The sequence below is a fragment of the Psittacula echo genome (genome assembly GCF_963264785.1).
Source record: "Psittacula echo genome assembly, chromosome: 10".
Classification (NCBI taxonomy): domain Eukaryota; kingdom Metazoa; phylum Chordata; class Aves; order Psittaciformes; family Psittacidae; genus Psittacula; species Psittacula echo.
Genome location: NC_137741.1, coordinates 6,347,215 through 6,361,630, shown reverse-complemented (window position 1 = coordinate 6,361,630; position 14,416 = coordinate 6,347,215).

The following is a 14,416-nucleotide window of genomic DNA, read 5'->3' as shown; positions in this document are numbered from 1 at the left end:
TGAGGCAACACAAACCTGAACTGAAGAAATGTGGCAGCTCCCATTCACTATTGCAGGAGATGTTGCTTGCTCAGCATTTTTTAGAATTAGGTCAGGAACTGTCTGAGCTTGAGCAATTAAAATTAGTGAGTTTCTTATCAATACTTGAACCTTTAACCAGTTATACTGTTCCTTATCTGTAAAACGATGAGTTGGATTTCTGTTATTAGTTAGCTGGGTAATATATATGGAAAAAAAAAACCCAAAACCAAAACAGAGCCCAAGAAGAAAACTATAGTGATGTATGAAGTATGAGTCTATTATCCTTTTCATGGAAGACATTATCTAATTCCTCTTTGACATACTGCATATCCACTACTACCAGTATGTGTGTAGTTAATGGTTAAGGAAATGTGCAGTCCAGCCAGGCTGAGAGCTGTGGCTGGTCTTCTCCTGGTAATCCACACTGTCATCAGTGATACATGGAGGAGGGAAACACAAAAAACCCAACCACAAAAGAAGGTGATGTGTCACCCCTGGATATCCTTTGTATTTTTTACATAACACAGACATAAACAAATAATTCATCTTTACTGTACCTCAGCTGCTCCCTTATTTGTTGGAGATGAGAATGCTTCCTTGCTTTCCAAAGATATTGAAGTTTAGGTTTTTAATGGTCAAGTCACTTGACTCTTAAGATGGAAAGTAAGTTCTAGGCAATACAATCTAAGTATAATACACTGTATATGAAGCTAGCCCTGTTCTTACAACAACAAACTGGAATGAGACGGGACCACCAAGAGTCTGTTGTGCTGGGCAGACTGAAGAGATGCTGTGGGGGCCATGTTGGTCTGAGCAGGGCGACCCTAGATCCTAAATTCAAAAAGACTGATTTCAGAAGTAAAAAACCACTGCCACTGGTGCTGCCCCCCCAGTGTAACTGAGATTCATGCCAGGTGACTTTAATGTGCACTATATAAACACAGACAGCAATCAGTTTCAGCCTCACAGTCTCAAAAGCAAAGGGAGTTTTCACATAGATTTCAGTGATGATAGGATCTCATGACAGTAATAACTTTCCTTTCATTTTAGCTGAGTAAAAAAACCATCATCATTTCGGTATTCAGTACACCACTTTTTTCTATGCAATCCCATGGTTTCAAACAAAGCTAGTTAAATACATTTCTGTATTTACCAGCAATGAAAAAAAGGCTGAAACAATGTCTCTTACCTAGCTAATAATGAAGGATATGAAAGGATAGTGAAGGGAAAGAGAGAGATGAAGAACTATATCACAAATAAAATGAGTAATTTAATGACAAGCAAGCACTGAAGTCTTGAACCTGCACCACTAGATAGCAGCCCAGAAAACTCCGCTGACCTCAGAACTGAAAGAATGAACCTGTAACTCTGGAAGAAAGCAGCTTGTTTCTGCTTTCCACCACAAGACAACATCTACAGCTGGTGACAAAAGGCCACTCCCTGCTTGGGAAAAAAGAGAAGGTCTGAGCAGCAGTGCACTGGAACTCTGCTCATATTCAACATAGTGAGTGAGGAACAAGGCTCCCTACTGTACTCCATCATCCCTGAGATAAAAGAAGCAGGTGCTTCTTTTTGGAAGATAATTGAATTGCTATCAGTTCTAAAAAGGGGAAAGGACAGATGCCTTTGATGCTTTGTTAATGTGTCAGTTCTCTTATTCACAGCATTGAGTTCCATTGTGAAATTTCAAATACATGGTTACTAGTGCCATTTCCATTTGTAATCTTCAACGGTAAATACTTCTTACCTTCATCATTTGGCATATGGGGCTTGCTCACTCACCAGTAACACTTTTTTCACTGCCACCTGCTCCATCTGGTGGATATTCTGCACCATCTACCTTCTTGAAGGGAGAGAACAGAATTTTCTAATAGTTTTGCTGTCATTTCTTTAGAAATATAAGCATTAAAATGTGTAATATTCGACTCCTTTGATATTATATTAGCATGTGGGAACTGTCAAATATCTGAAATGTCTATCCTGATTTGAATTAATTGTCCAGGAGAGGTTAAAAACCTCTCTTCAAGAAAAGGAATTTAATGGGCCAGTAACCTTTCCTAAACCATAACGTACTGGGTACTGTACATAATCATGTTGCTCTGATTGTGAAAACGGCTTTTTTAAAGAGGAAAGTAAATAAAATACATTAATTTGGACTAGTTAGCAATAATGGCAACTGTAACCTACAGAAGACCTAGAAATGCACACATATATTTTGATGCAAGAACAACAAGACAAGATGAAGTATGAGTTAGCTGCAAGATAAACATGAAGTGTAGAACAGGTTTAGAAGTAAAGAAAGGAACTGAGAATCAGACAGAATCTTCCTGACCCTGATTTCCTATGCGACCATGTGCAAGCCACCCTGTATCTTGAATACCTTGGTTTCTCTATTTGAATAAAAGAAGGAATTATATAAACCTATGCAAAGACTCCTAATTCCCTGATCCCTGTAAAATCATTTGGAGTCCCTGGACAGATGCAACCATGATTACTGTTTGCTAAGTGCTTGAGCAAACAGTTGTTGCATTTTTACATGAACATTCTCCACTGTATTGACAAGCTCAGAGTTCTTCACAGAAATGAGTTCGAAAGTTTTGCAAGATGTTTGAAGTACTTTGCCAAGACTAAAGAAACTTCTCAAAAGAGAAAGAAAGGGAAACCTCAGCTGAACTTCCAAGGGTGTTAATTCAAAAGGTTTGGCTATGCAAACCAAACATCTCATTTCAGAGTTGACACAGCACCAGAACTAAGAAAAGTCAAAGGTGGAGAAACACAAATATAACAGCATTGATGCCCCTTCTCTGCATTATAACTCTAGTGCTTAAAATGCTCTGTATCTCAGTTTAATTTATCTATCTCTGTTGATACAGTCAGGAAACACAGCTCTAATCTGGCACACAGCAGTGAGCAATGAATCAGCATCTCCTAGATGGTCTCATCTGGCAGAGCTTAGCACCTCTCAGTGTGTTACTGGTCCCTAGTTATTCTCAGAGAATTCCCACCTCTATCAGTTACAGGTTCTCCATTTCTGCTAGGAACATTTGTTATAGTAACACATTCCACCTGACCAACTCATGTCACATCCATCTCCACAGATGTGACAGATGATGGTGGATTTCTTTGCTACTTCCTAAATTTCAGCAAGTGACATTGATAAGGGGATACATAACAGGGCAAGGACTTACTTTTTGTCTCTTTCATAGGCAATCTCCTAACATTTTTGCAGTGGGGATCACATGAGTTAGATATATCTCTCAGGACTATAAAGTCTCAGAAACACTAATAAAGACTGCTCCAAAACACACATGCAGGAGTCGAAAGAGCAAAGCAAGACTATCAAAAACTACAATCCCCCACCTGACCTTGCAGTAATAGGATCACATCAAGATTAGTCTATGTCATAGATTAAGCCTACAAAAGTAAACTAATCTTACTGCAGACAAGACTATATGTTTACTTGCTGAGGCTGGGAAAAACTCAGGAGTGTAAAATGCCTGTCTGCTGGAACAGACTACCTAGACTGCAGCTACATAGATGTTCAGCACAGTTACTGCTGCGCCACTGATCTTAAAGTGGCTTCAGAAAGGAAAAGCTCTGTGAAGAGCTTTTTAAACTATATTGTGTGATTGATGAAAAAAAAAAAAAAGCATAGTCAAGTCAGCAGAGCACTGTTATACTAAAAGGCTCTTACAGACTCTACCAATTCACATTTGAGCAGTCAACTTTTTGTGTGAGCAAAGCAGCGCAGGCAACTTCAGAACAGGCAAGTTCTGCACCCCAGCACAAAGATGCCTTGCAGGCAGCAGGGCAGCCTCCTCTGGCTGCCAGAAAAATATTCCATTCAGGCTGCAAGCAACAGGAAGCTCTGAGAAGTAACAGAATAACCACTGTGCTTATCTGCCGGTGCATACAGCAGCTGCCTAACTGTAAATGTCCTACAGCCCACCACTGCCCTGCCACCAGTCCCTTTGCACAGCAGTCACCAGACTCATTACAAACACAAAATGAGTCTTTGTTCCGTGTTGAGTACCATCAAACTACTACTTGCCCAGTCAGTAAGAGTGACAGCATTCGTCCCTCTGCATCTAGGGAATAAGGTGCATCTAGGGGCATTCTCTTTCTCATAGGAAGTTCCTTTCTGGTGCATACATCACACTTCTCTAGAAAACGTATTTACCAGTCTGCATATCTTTAGAAGTTGTCCATTCTGCCATCTCAGTCCAAGCTGCTCACAATCCTTCTGTACACTTCCTTCTCTCCTTCACCTCTATTAATTAAAATGTGTTCCAGATTCTTTAATTTTCATCACAATACCAACATCTGACTGAAAGAGAAAGACTGGAGGAATTAACGCATAAATAAAACATTTTTTGGCTGTTTCCTCAGATGCTTTGGTTTTCTATCCATGGAAACAATCACAGCCCAAAGCCTCTGGATAACACAGCTAACAGTTGTGTCTGTCAAAACACAATAACCAAGATGCTGAGCTGACATTAAAGATCCTGTTTTACTGAAGGCATAGTATAAGCAGGACCGAAAACCAGGCTGTGCAAACCTCTGGACAGTCACCACTTACACCAGAACAGCAAGGTCCCTTCAGAGGAGAGTAACTGTGTGTCACCATCACACTACTGCTACCTAACCACGCTTGTCTATTCTGAAACTCATTTTTTTAAAGAGCTTCTGGCTTAACAGGGATAAAAGTACCAAATTTAAACAAAAATTTTAACACATCCACTTAGTGTTTGTGCAGACATACATACGCATATATCCAGACAATATATTCCTGCTTCTTAGTCTACTTAAAGCAGTTTTCCCCACCTGTCCTCAAAAAAATTTCATCTTCATGTTTTACAGGACAACAGAAGTGAGTGAAATGAATTCTTAAAGAAACATTTTATAAATAGGTAGTGTCTTAAGAGCAAATTCATAAATAATGAATGAAGTCCATGACTAATTTGACAGAAGATGAAGAAAACTTCTTGCCTACCAGAAGAAATTTTAGTTCACCGAGAATTACTGTCTTTTGCAATAGGACATTTTGCTTTTTTCCTTTTTTTTTTCTTCTTAGCAATCACTACAGCTTTGTGGGCTCAGTCTTACATACTTTATAGGTGTTGAACTCTCCACATAAAATTTACCACAGTTCAGAAACAAAAGCAGTGCATACTTTAGGACTTAGGGGAGAGTTAAGCACAAACTGGCTTTATGCCAGCTCTCACCAGTAGGCTGAATTCCACCCTTAATGAACTTGGTATGAACTAGGCTTTTCCAGCAGCATAGGCCTACTGTCAGATTAGAAAACTGTCGTTGTTTCACTGCAGCCAAGTAATTCTCAACATACGCACATTTGGATCTGAATTTTGACATTTGCTTTAGTAGGAAATAAGCAGAAAAAACACGAATCAACCAAAAGGGCAAAATAATGCAATTATTGCATGGCTATATACCTGTGAAGTAGATCGAGCCAGATGACTTCATTTAGCTGTTTGCATGTGCTGGCTCTAATCACTTCTTTGTTCTGTGTTTGTACGGCATCTGGCTCAACAGGGTCCATGCCTTAGCTTTCTAGGATCACACCAAAAATAATTCAATCAGTACCTCCACACGCTCAAGGTTTTTGGTTTTGATCAAATCCAGTGGGAAAACAAGTGAGCACTGCCTTCTTACTGTCCACTACTCCCACAAGATTCCATTATAAATATTAGTATTAAAAGGAGAAAACACATTCAAGGCAGTAATGTTTTTTTACTTCATTAACAGAATTATTATTCCCTAATAAAATTCAGGAAGCTCACCACCAAAGGCCTATTTCATCAGGCCACATCCAGTTGTAACTGTGAATGAAAAAAAAAATAAATCCCAAACTGAAGAAGGAAGAAACACAGTGATACGGCAACCATTGAACATTGAACAATTGAACCACTGGCATTTTTAAGATGAAAACTTGGCCTGAGCTTGATGCAAAAGGCTTTAAATCAGTTGTGCTGGAAGGCTGACAACTGGCTTGAAATGGGAATAAGACTGAGATCAACCATTTGTAGCTCTGAACGCATACATATGCAATTACTCCTGATGACTATATCCCTGATTGACTCCATTTGCAGACATTTATACTGACCACATGCAACTCTTGCTTCTATAGTTTAACCTACATTTTAAATATAGATTCTTCTAAGAACTATGTTTGCCCACAATTAACTTTCGAACTTTTAATGTCCAAACTTGCGCAATCTAACGATGAAGGCACATACTGATCTCATTCAGATCAGTATTACTAGCAGAAAACTGTATCAAGCAAGATTTCTGCAGCAAAATTAACAAGAAGTTTCAAGTAGAAAGGTGCCCTGCCCGTATTCACCAGTGGTTCCTGGCTGCTGTGTTCTGATTCAGTCCCAAGCTCTCACCTCAGTAATGATGAGGTGCAGGCAGTTTCTCATCTGAGCCACTTGAGGCCCAGCTAGCGACTAAGTCCATCACCAAGCTCTGTTTCAGCTGTCGCATAATCAATAAGGACACAAGGAAAGCTACTTATTGATCTGATTTAATCTTCTATTATGTGTTCATCTCAAAGTGTGACCATGTAAATGTGGGTGGTAAAGTGAGATGAACTGCAAGTGTTCAGAAATGCATCCCTTTGCCAAGGAGGACTGAAGAGATAATCATGACAGAGCAACAAAAAATAACACCCATTAGATAATATTGGTTCATTTCAAATCTTTGCCTTGCACCCTGTTTACAGCATCTGCCATTTTTCATTCATCATCTATTTCTTTTACTGTTCTATGTATCAGCAATGTTTTATTCTACAAGAGTATAAAGAAAACTGAACTTTGATAAAGCACTTACCAAATACATATCAAAAGATATGTATGTACCTCTGTACTTTATCTTCAAGCACATTTCAGATGGCAAAAAAATTTTGCTTTCATTAATAATTTTGAAGATATAAAAAAAAAAAAAATCCATCTCTTAAATACAAGAAAGATAGATGATGTCTTTGCTTAGATAGTATATTCCAAGTCTATTAAAATGTTATTGTATTAAAAGAACAGCTCAGATTTAAGCTACTTAGGATGAATTCAAGTTAAGTGTCAGAAGACATACCAATGGAGATAACTACCACTTGGGAGAAAAACCCAGGCAGTTCTCATCTTACTAAAGATAGAGGGAGCCTTTTCAGCATCCTGCTTTGCAAAAGACCTTTGACCCAAGCAAATGGTCACTCAAAACAACGGCGTACAAGACGACCATATTTCTTTTCTCAGTGGCACCCAATCTGTTCATTTACCTCACCATCTTCATTAAAATAGAAAAATTAGAAGCACCTACCTTGTCAGCCTGGAAGAAAGCACCATATCCATGGGATGGATATTAAACACAGTAAGATAATGTTTAGTTTAAAATCTAAGTATTCCCCATAGCCCTTAGCACGCAGAGGTTCTTTCAGCTCCGCTGGAGGATGTGCAAACATCTACTCAAGGATTTAGAAAAGGCTAATTCCTAATTCCGTCGACTAAGCCTGCTTGCTGCTATGGACTACTACAAGCTTTATTCCTTTTAGAGACTTACTGGTTGCCCAAGGTGACAGTGCTGTGTCACAACTAATCATGAAAGTGATATGGTAAAGGCTTTCTAAAAATTCAGCTTTGAGTAAAAAGATCAAATTAGTCAGTCTCTCACCTTTTAAGCCTAAAAACCAAGCAGGTGGTTATGTTTTACTTTTCCTGTATTAGCTGATATACAATAAAGTTACATATGCTTTCCATTCACAAGCCAAACTGTCACTCCAAGAATCAGTGACAGCAGACTGGCGCAGGCTGATACAACTCCCCAGATGGCAGCAATTCTAAGAAAGAGAAGGTCAAGCCATGCCAGCAAAAGGAGTGTGTGTGTGTGTGTGTGTGTGTGTGTGTGTGTGTGTGTGTGTGTTCATTTTTCAATTTTGGGTGTAGGCCAATTCACCTTTTCTAACCAGGCTGATTACCAAACAACTGAGCAAATCCTAGGAGAGGTTAACACCTGTAACTGCCATCTACAGCAGGAACAAGAACAATGGTATTGATTGGAGACATGTTGTTTGATGTTCCTTGCTACTTTGAAAAGAAACAAATACCTAGTAACTTAGCTGTGATCCTAATGAAACTCTCGAGAAACAGCTGAAAATGGCATTACTCATTAAGGCATTATCCAAGGAATATGTAAGCAGAGACATGGAATTTATCAAGATTTGTGTATCACAAGTTTTTTGTATTTCTGTAAGTGAAATTCTGCATTTTAAGTCAATACTGACAAAAATCTAAATGAGGCATTTTTGGTTTAGGTTGATTTCTACATCCTGGAATATAGTTTGTTCTTTGAACAAACTATATTGTGGCATTTAGCTTTGAATAATCTGTGCTCACCTGGACTACTGCATTTCATCAGGGGATGTGCAGCTGGCTGCCTATCTTCCTCGGTGGCCTGTGCCCAGTACCTCACATAATGCAATATCTCATCTGACTGGATGGATAGGATTCCTTCTGGAAGCCAGAAGAACATAACATGACAGTGAGTTACTCACTAAACTAGCCCTGGATAGAAGCAGCATCTAAAGCTTTCCACTTCTTGACTAACTTCACTATTTTAACTTTGAGCTCAAAACGATTTCTTGAATTGTGCATTTACAGGGCTTTACATTACTTCTTAAGCTCAAATCTTATTAGGCTTCTTGGGGATCATAATACTTCCAGCTAGTCCAAGTCTTAACAGTTCTTTGGTGATTTCCCACATCCTTTCATAATAGTCTGATCAGCTGCTATTTACATTCTCTAACATACAGCCCAGACAGATTGTCTTTGATATTTAACAAGACTTTTGTCTCTGCCTGATGCTTTAGGCTAATATTTCATTTCAAATGAGAGATTAAAATATTGCAACTTGACATAACTGCACCAGAGACTGCAGACAAAGAATTCCATTTAGAAAACACATACATGAACTAGTAATCCCATTTTCATCAACCTGAAATTTCTCCTTAACCTCAGTAAATCTGGTGTATGAACATATTCCAGAAAATTAAAAGATTTATGAGAGCTCATACAACAAAATCTGTCACTTGCAATTAGCCACCTTCAGCTAGTCTGTAGCATCCAACTGTCTTCTTTACAAAGTTCAGACTATTACACTGTAAAACAATTTTGTGTACTGAGGTCTATCTTCAGATAATCCCCTGATATTCAAATTCCTTATGGTCCCATTAGGGAATACAACATGTATCACAGAGAACCCTCTAATCACAAAAAAAAATCTTTGGAAGTTTTCTTCCAAGCAGGAATCTGTGTTAACAATGACAGAAGAGAGAAAGGGAAGAAAATCTGTTCTCATCTTAGCCATTCTTTTCATGGTTTCTCACTTGCTCCTTTCTGCTTTTAGAGCATGGAATTGCTCTCAGATTCAGAGACACTTGTGTCATAACAGCAGCTAAGGCTTTTCCTAGTGGGAAATACCACCTCACCCATGAGCCACAGTCCCTTTTTCTGCTTCTTTTCATCGAAGGATGTTTCATGAGAATTTAGCCAAGAACAAAAGCCTTTCTTAAACACATTGAGCACCTGCACCAGAAAAATCCCATTCTTATGTATGTGATTACTTAAACAAAGCATCTTTGCGGGACGGAGTGCTAGATAATAAGCTGCCCCGTGGGTAAACCTTTCTTTTTGCTCACCCTCCCCTCCTCATTTACTGGGCAGATGATTTTCCACAGAGGTGATAAGTCAGTTGTAGGAGAAGTTCTCAATGTCTGACAGGTGTTACTCTGCCAGAAATGCAGAGTTCTTGCCTGAAATGCACAGAACAGCACACTTCCCATAACTGAAATTACTCTGTGGTCTGCTACTTCTGAAACAACGCTGCAGTTTCCATAAATGGGAAACCATTTACAATTATCTGCTTTGTAATTATCAGTCTTGAATAAACAACCTCTGAGTTGCATTTTCTGCACAGCAGCACATGCCAAAGTAAAAGCATTATACAGGTTTGTATGCGCTTCTAAATTGAATTAAGTTGTTTTGTGTGTCCTAAAGAAATTAGAAAAGTCGTAATTAATGCAGCCACAGACGAACCTTTAACTATGTTTTGCGCGTCCCGGAGATGGACGTTCCCATCTGGTTTCTCAGTCTCGATGGCACACAGCGACTCCTTCTGGTTTAGGTTCGTTTCTTTCTCTTTTTTACCTCTCTCCTGTGCGTCCAGCCAAGCTTCCCTACATCATCCACACCGTCAAGTTCCAGCAGATGGAGCTAACAAGCCACCTGCTTGGCTTAGCTAGACAGGAAACACAAACTGGCGTCTAGACCAGACCGCTATTAACAGTACTAGCTGATAAGAACTTGTCTTATGCAAATCAAATATCCCCCTGCGACTTGTTATTCCTGAAGCAAAGTGATGGGCAGCTTCTTCTCTACCCTCTTAATTTAAACCATTGATCTCATATCAGTACTTTGCTTATCCCTCCTTCAGAGAACCATGGAAGGTAAAGGCAGACATGGAGAAGGCACGGTGGCTCTATACTTGAGCAGTTTTTTATTTTCATGGTCAAAGTCACAGTTTACCATGGATATGAACTTCCTAGTTAAGAAATTACCAGTCCCAGATGTTACTAAACTGCAAAACCATGGATCTATCTTCACTTAAAAGGAGGGTGAAAGGACACATTTAATATAGACTAATCTGGCAGCAACTCAAGACAAAGAAACAGGTCAGACACTCTTACTGGCACGCCAGAACAAGACCCAGGAAGGACAGGAAGATTATGGGATAAAGAAGCAGATTAATAAACTGAATTCGCAAGAATTCCTGATCTTTCTATTGCAGAATGAGACAAAGCTTCCAACACTGGAGACAAAGTCCTTGTTCCTTGGATGCATCTTCAGCCATAGTAATCACATTCTTAGGATGCTGGCTAACAGTGCACTACATCCTAAATGTAATTATGATATTTAGTCTGATCTTCCACACAGCCTTCATTAAAGATCATAAACTGAAAAAAATTCCCACTGGAACATTGGCCTATGAAGTGAGTCTCTCAAAATGGGAACTACCAGCATTCAAAAATGTTATTTCTATGTAACTGAAGTTCAGCCTGTGTAGCAGGTTCAGTCAGATAACACAATCGAAAAACATGGATTTCCATCTCCCTACATAGAACTGACTATAATCCTACTCTTCATACTGTTTAATTTTACTCTCCTCTTGATCTACTTGGCAGTACACCCAGACAGAAAAAAACTGCCAAAGTGCAATTATACCAACAAAGACTGGCAGGTCCAGAACAAAAATATATGGCAAACAGACCACACGTTACTTGCCCCAGTAACCTTACGGCTACATAAAGGCAGATTCTGACATATAAGTTTACTTTTCACAGAAGCAGACAGTGAAAGAGACTCCTGGAGACATTTTTTCACATTAATTTTAAGGTAATACAATGTTTTGAGAATTTTATTTTTAATACAATCTAAATTTTATCAGCTGGTAAAGTAAATGAAATGAGATTAATGTAAATACGATCAGTCAAGATAGGCTGTGGATACTGACCTGTTTAAACTGTATGCTGTTAGGCTATCAGCAATGTAAGTGTAATTGATGTAGCAAAATCTAGACAACAATAAATGAAGAAAGCATGTGAGTATTATTAAGAGTAAGCTACTGTTACAGCAGAACTACATTTTATGTGACCAAAATGAGAATTCTGGCTCAGAAACCACTGCCCCTCTAATGTGCTCTGAGACAAAGAAAACTGCTGAAGCCAGAATAATACCATTAGCAGAATCCTGTTAGAAAATTAGACTTACAGCTGGTAATAAGAGATTCTTAAAACTATTATTACATTAACTTCTGGAAAATACATAAGGAGATTTATAGCTACCACAAAAGACGATTGCTTCACTGCTATTGTAAGCAGTATCAAACCCAGGCATTAAACAATGTTGAACTAGAACTTACCTAAGAATTTCAAGATTTTGACTGAGGCTCTGCTTTTAACTAGCTCAATTTGAGGGAGAGGGAGATTAATGTTCATTTTTGGTTTAGGTTAATGTTCATAGATTCAGAGAACAGCTGCTGCTGAGGATGCTGGACAAAAAGGTTGTTAAATAGGCTAAGATCCCGAGGCTCTCAGACTTCTCCCAGACCTTTCGACAATTCTCAGGAAGACATTCAGCATGTTCCAGCTCTCACCCTGGCCCAATCTCCCCCCAGCTATTCCTCCTCCTTACCAGAAGGGAAGCAGGCACTTCACTGCATTTGAATGCAGACTGAGGAGAGATCAGACAACTCCTAAGCCAAAGACATCTCTGTGAGCAAACCTTACTGGCACAACCACATGATCTTATATCTGAAACCCAATTAGGCAGCTACCCCACATACCTGGGGCTTTACTAATCAGTGCTTTTGTTCTTCAGCAAAGAACAATACAGGAGAATTTAAGTCACTGTCTTCCTCATCTGCAAGGACAGTTTGTCTTCAATCTGCTGTAAACAGACCCTTCTGTGGTCTGCACACGTCCTTGGTGTTCCAAGTAGAAGACAGTCAGAGCACAGTGTTCGTAACACTTCCACTGTGGCCCATGTTACAGCACAGTCTGGCAGATACACTGGCACAGAGCCACCATCTTTTCTAGAAGGGTCTGAGGAGCAATCAGACAAAAGAAAATACATGCTTTCCTTCCAGAAAGGGTCTTCCTAAGGGCCAGCTTTCACTTGCCTTATCTTTTTGTGCTATCAACATAGTACAGTGGGACCACATACCAAAGGAAAGCTGATCTCACAGGCATTTACAACCATGTGACTCCTTTGCTGGAAATCGGGTTGAGTGAGGATTCTGAGATGTCTTACAGTGTTTTGGGGGGCTTAGGCAATGACTTAGGCATTTCGCATAAGCTCTGAGAGTAATTTCGTAACACTGAATTTGAATAGTGCCAATAGGGCCCCCACTGCAGTGAGGCAGCTAGGCCATCTAGAATAGCTGACACAAGAAACAGGGACACAGTCAATGCACTAACAGTGCTCCTTTTCTTCCCTAAGAGATCCCTCCCAATTACCCTGTGTGGCACTGCTGCAGGGCAGCTCTTCCTCCCAGCCAGAGCACAGTGCAGTGATGCAGGTAAGTCACATTCGGGATGTACGATGCAACACTTGTGCTCATTCCCTCTAGTAGACAGCTCACGGCTGAGCTCAACAGTAGTAGTATAAAGCAGAGAGGAAAAAATAGCTCTGCCTCCTACACATTAATGAGCTTTCAAATCTCTGCAGGGCGTCTGTTCGGACATCTCCAGAGGTCTTAATCTATGTTAGGAACTAATTAAAGTTATGAGGAAAGATTCTCACCCATACCTTAGCACATTTACCTAAGCAAAAGGGGCCTGAGAAGCCTGCAGTCAGGTAGAACACAATATGCTGGCAGCTTCTGAGGACCCCAGTGACACCTCAGGTATGAGAAGTTTGCCAGGGACAGGACCATTGGGCACAATGTTGCTGACCTATGCCAGAGATGAGATACTGTCTACATACTATACATCCTCCTAGCTGCCAAAGCTGTCTAGAATCCCAGAAGTGGAAAAGTAATTTGTCTTCCCCCTTGCTAGGTTGCAGGTCTTGTCCTCTGCTTCTTCCTCTGCTTCTTCTGTCCTCTTCTTCCCACATTATGGGCCCAAACCAACATTCTATCAATTGAAAGGCAAGCTGATTCAGAAAGCAAGCAAGCAAATACTGACAGTTGTACTCACAAGCTGACACTTACCTTCAAAGGTGATAAACAGAAACTATTGCAATAAAAAGTTTTACTGTGACTATTACTGGAATTACTTAAATTAGAACAAGAGGGGGAGAAGGCATCCTCATTTGAAGTGGTCAGTCTCCCTGTTTATGATCTCAGCTACACAACTAGCTACTGTGACTTCAGCCATCAGCTGTGGCTTAAATGGGGTATTACGCATGCTGGCAGGCCCACTTACATAGAGGAAACAGACTTCTGCACCTTCTTAGATATAGTTTGTAATCCAGAAATGAACAGACGACTGTGTGCAAAGTCTGATTCTCCTGATCTCACATGGATATCAGCTCCAAACCCAACATTTCCTTCATTCAAATTCCACATACACTGGCCTACTTTCTGTATTTGTATTCAGAACTAAAACACTGCAATAAACGCAGCAATACTGTACAGCAGGTGTTATGCAGATCAAGATCTTTGTTCCTACAGGGATAGGTGGGTGAGGCTTTGTACTTTAATTGTGCTGTTAAGAAGCTTACATGAGTCATTGGGTCTCCTCTTTTTTGCCTCTCTAATGGCCTCGTACTATACCAACAGGCATGTGTGTGATGGTATCATGGATGTAGTAAGAACCTTGAAG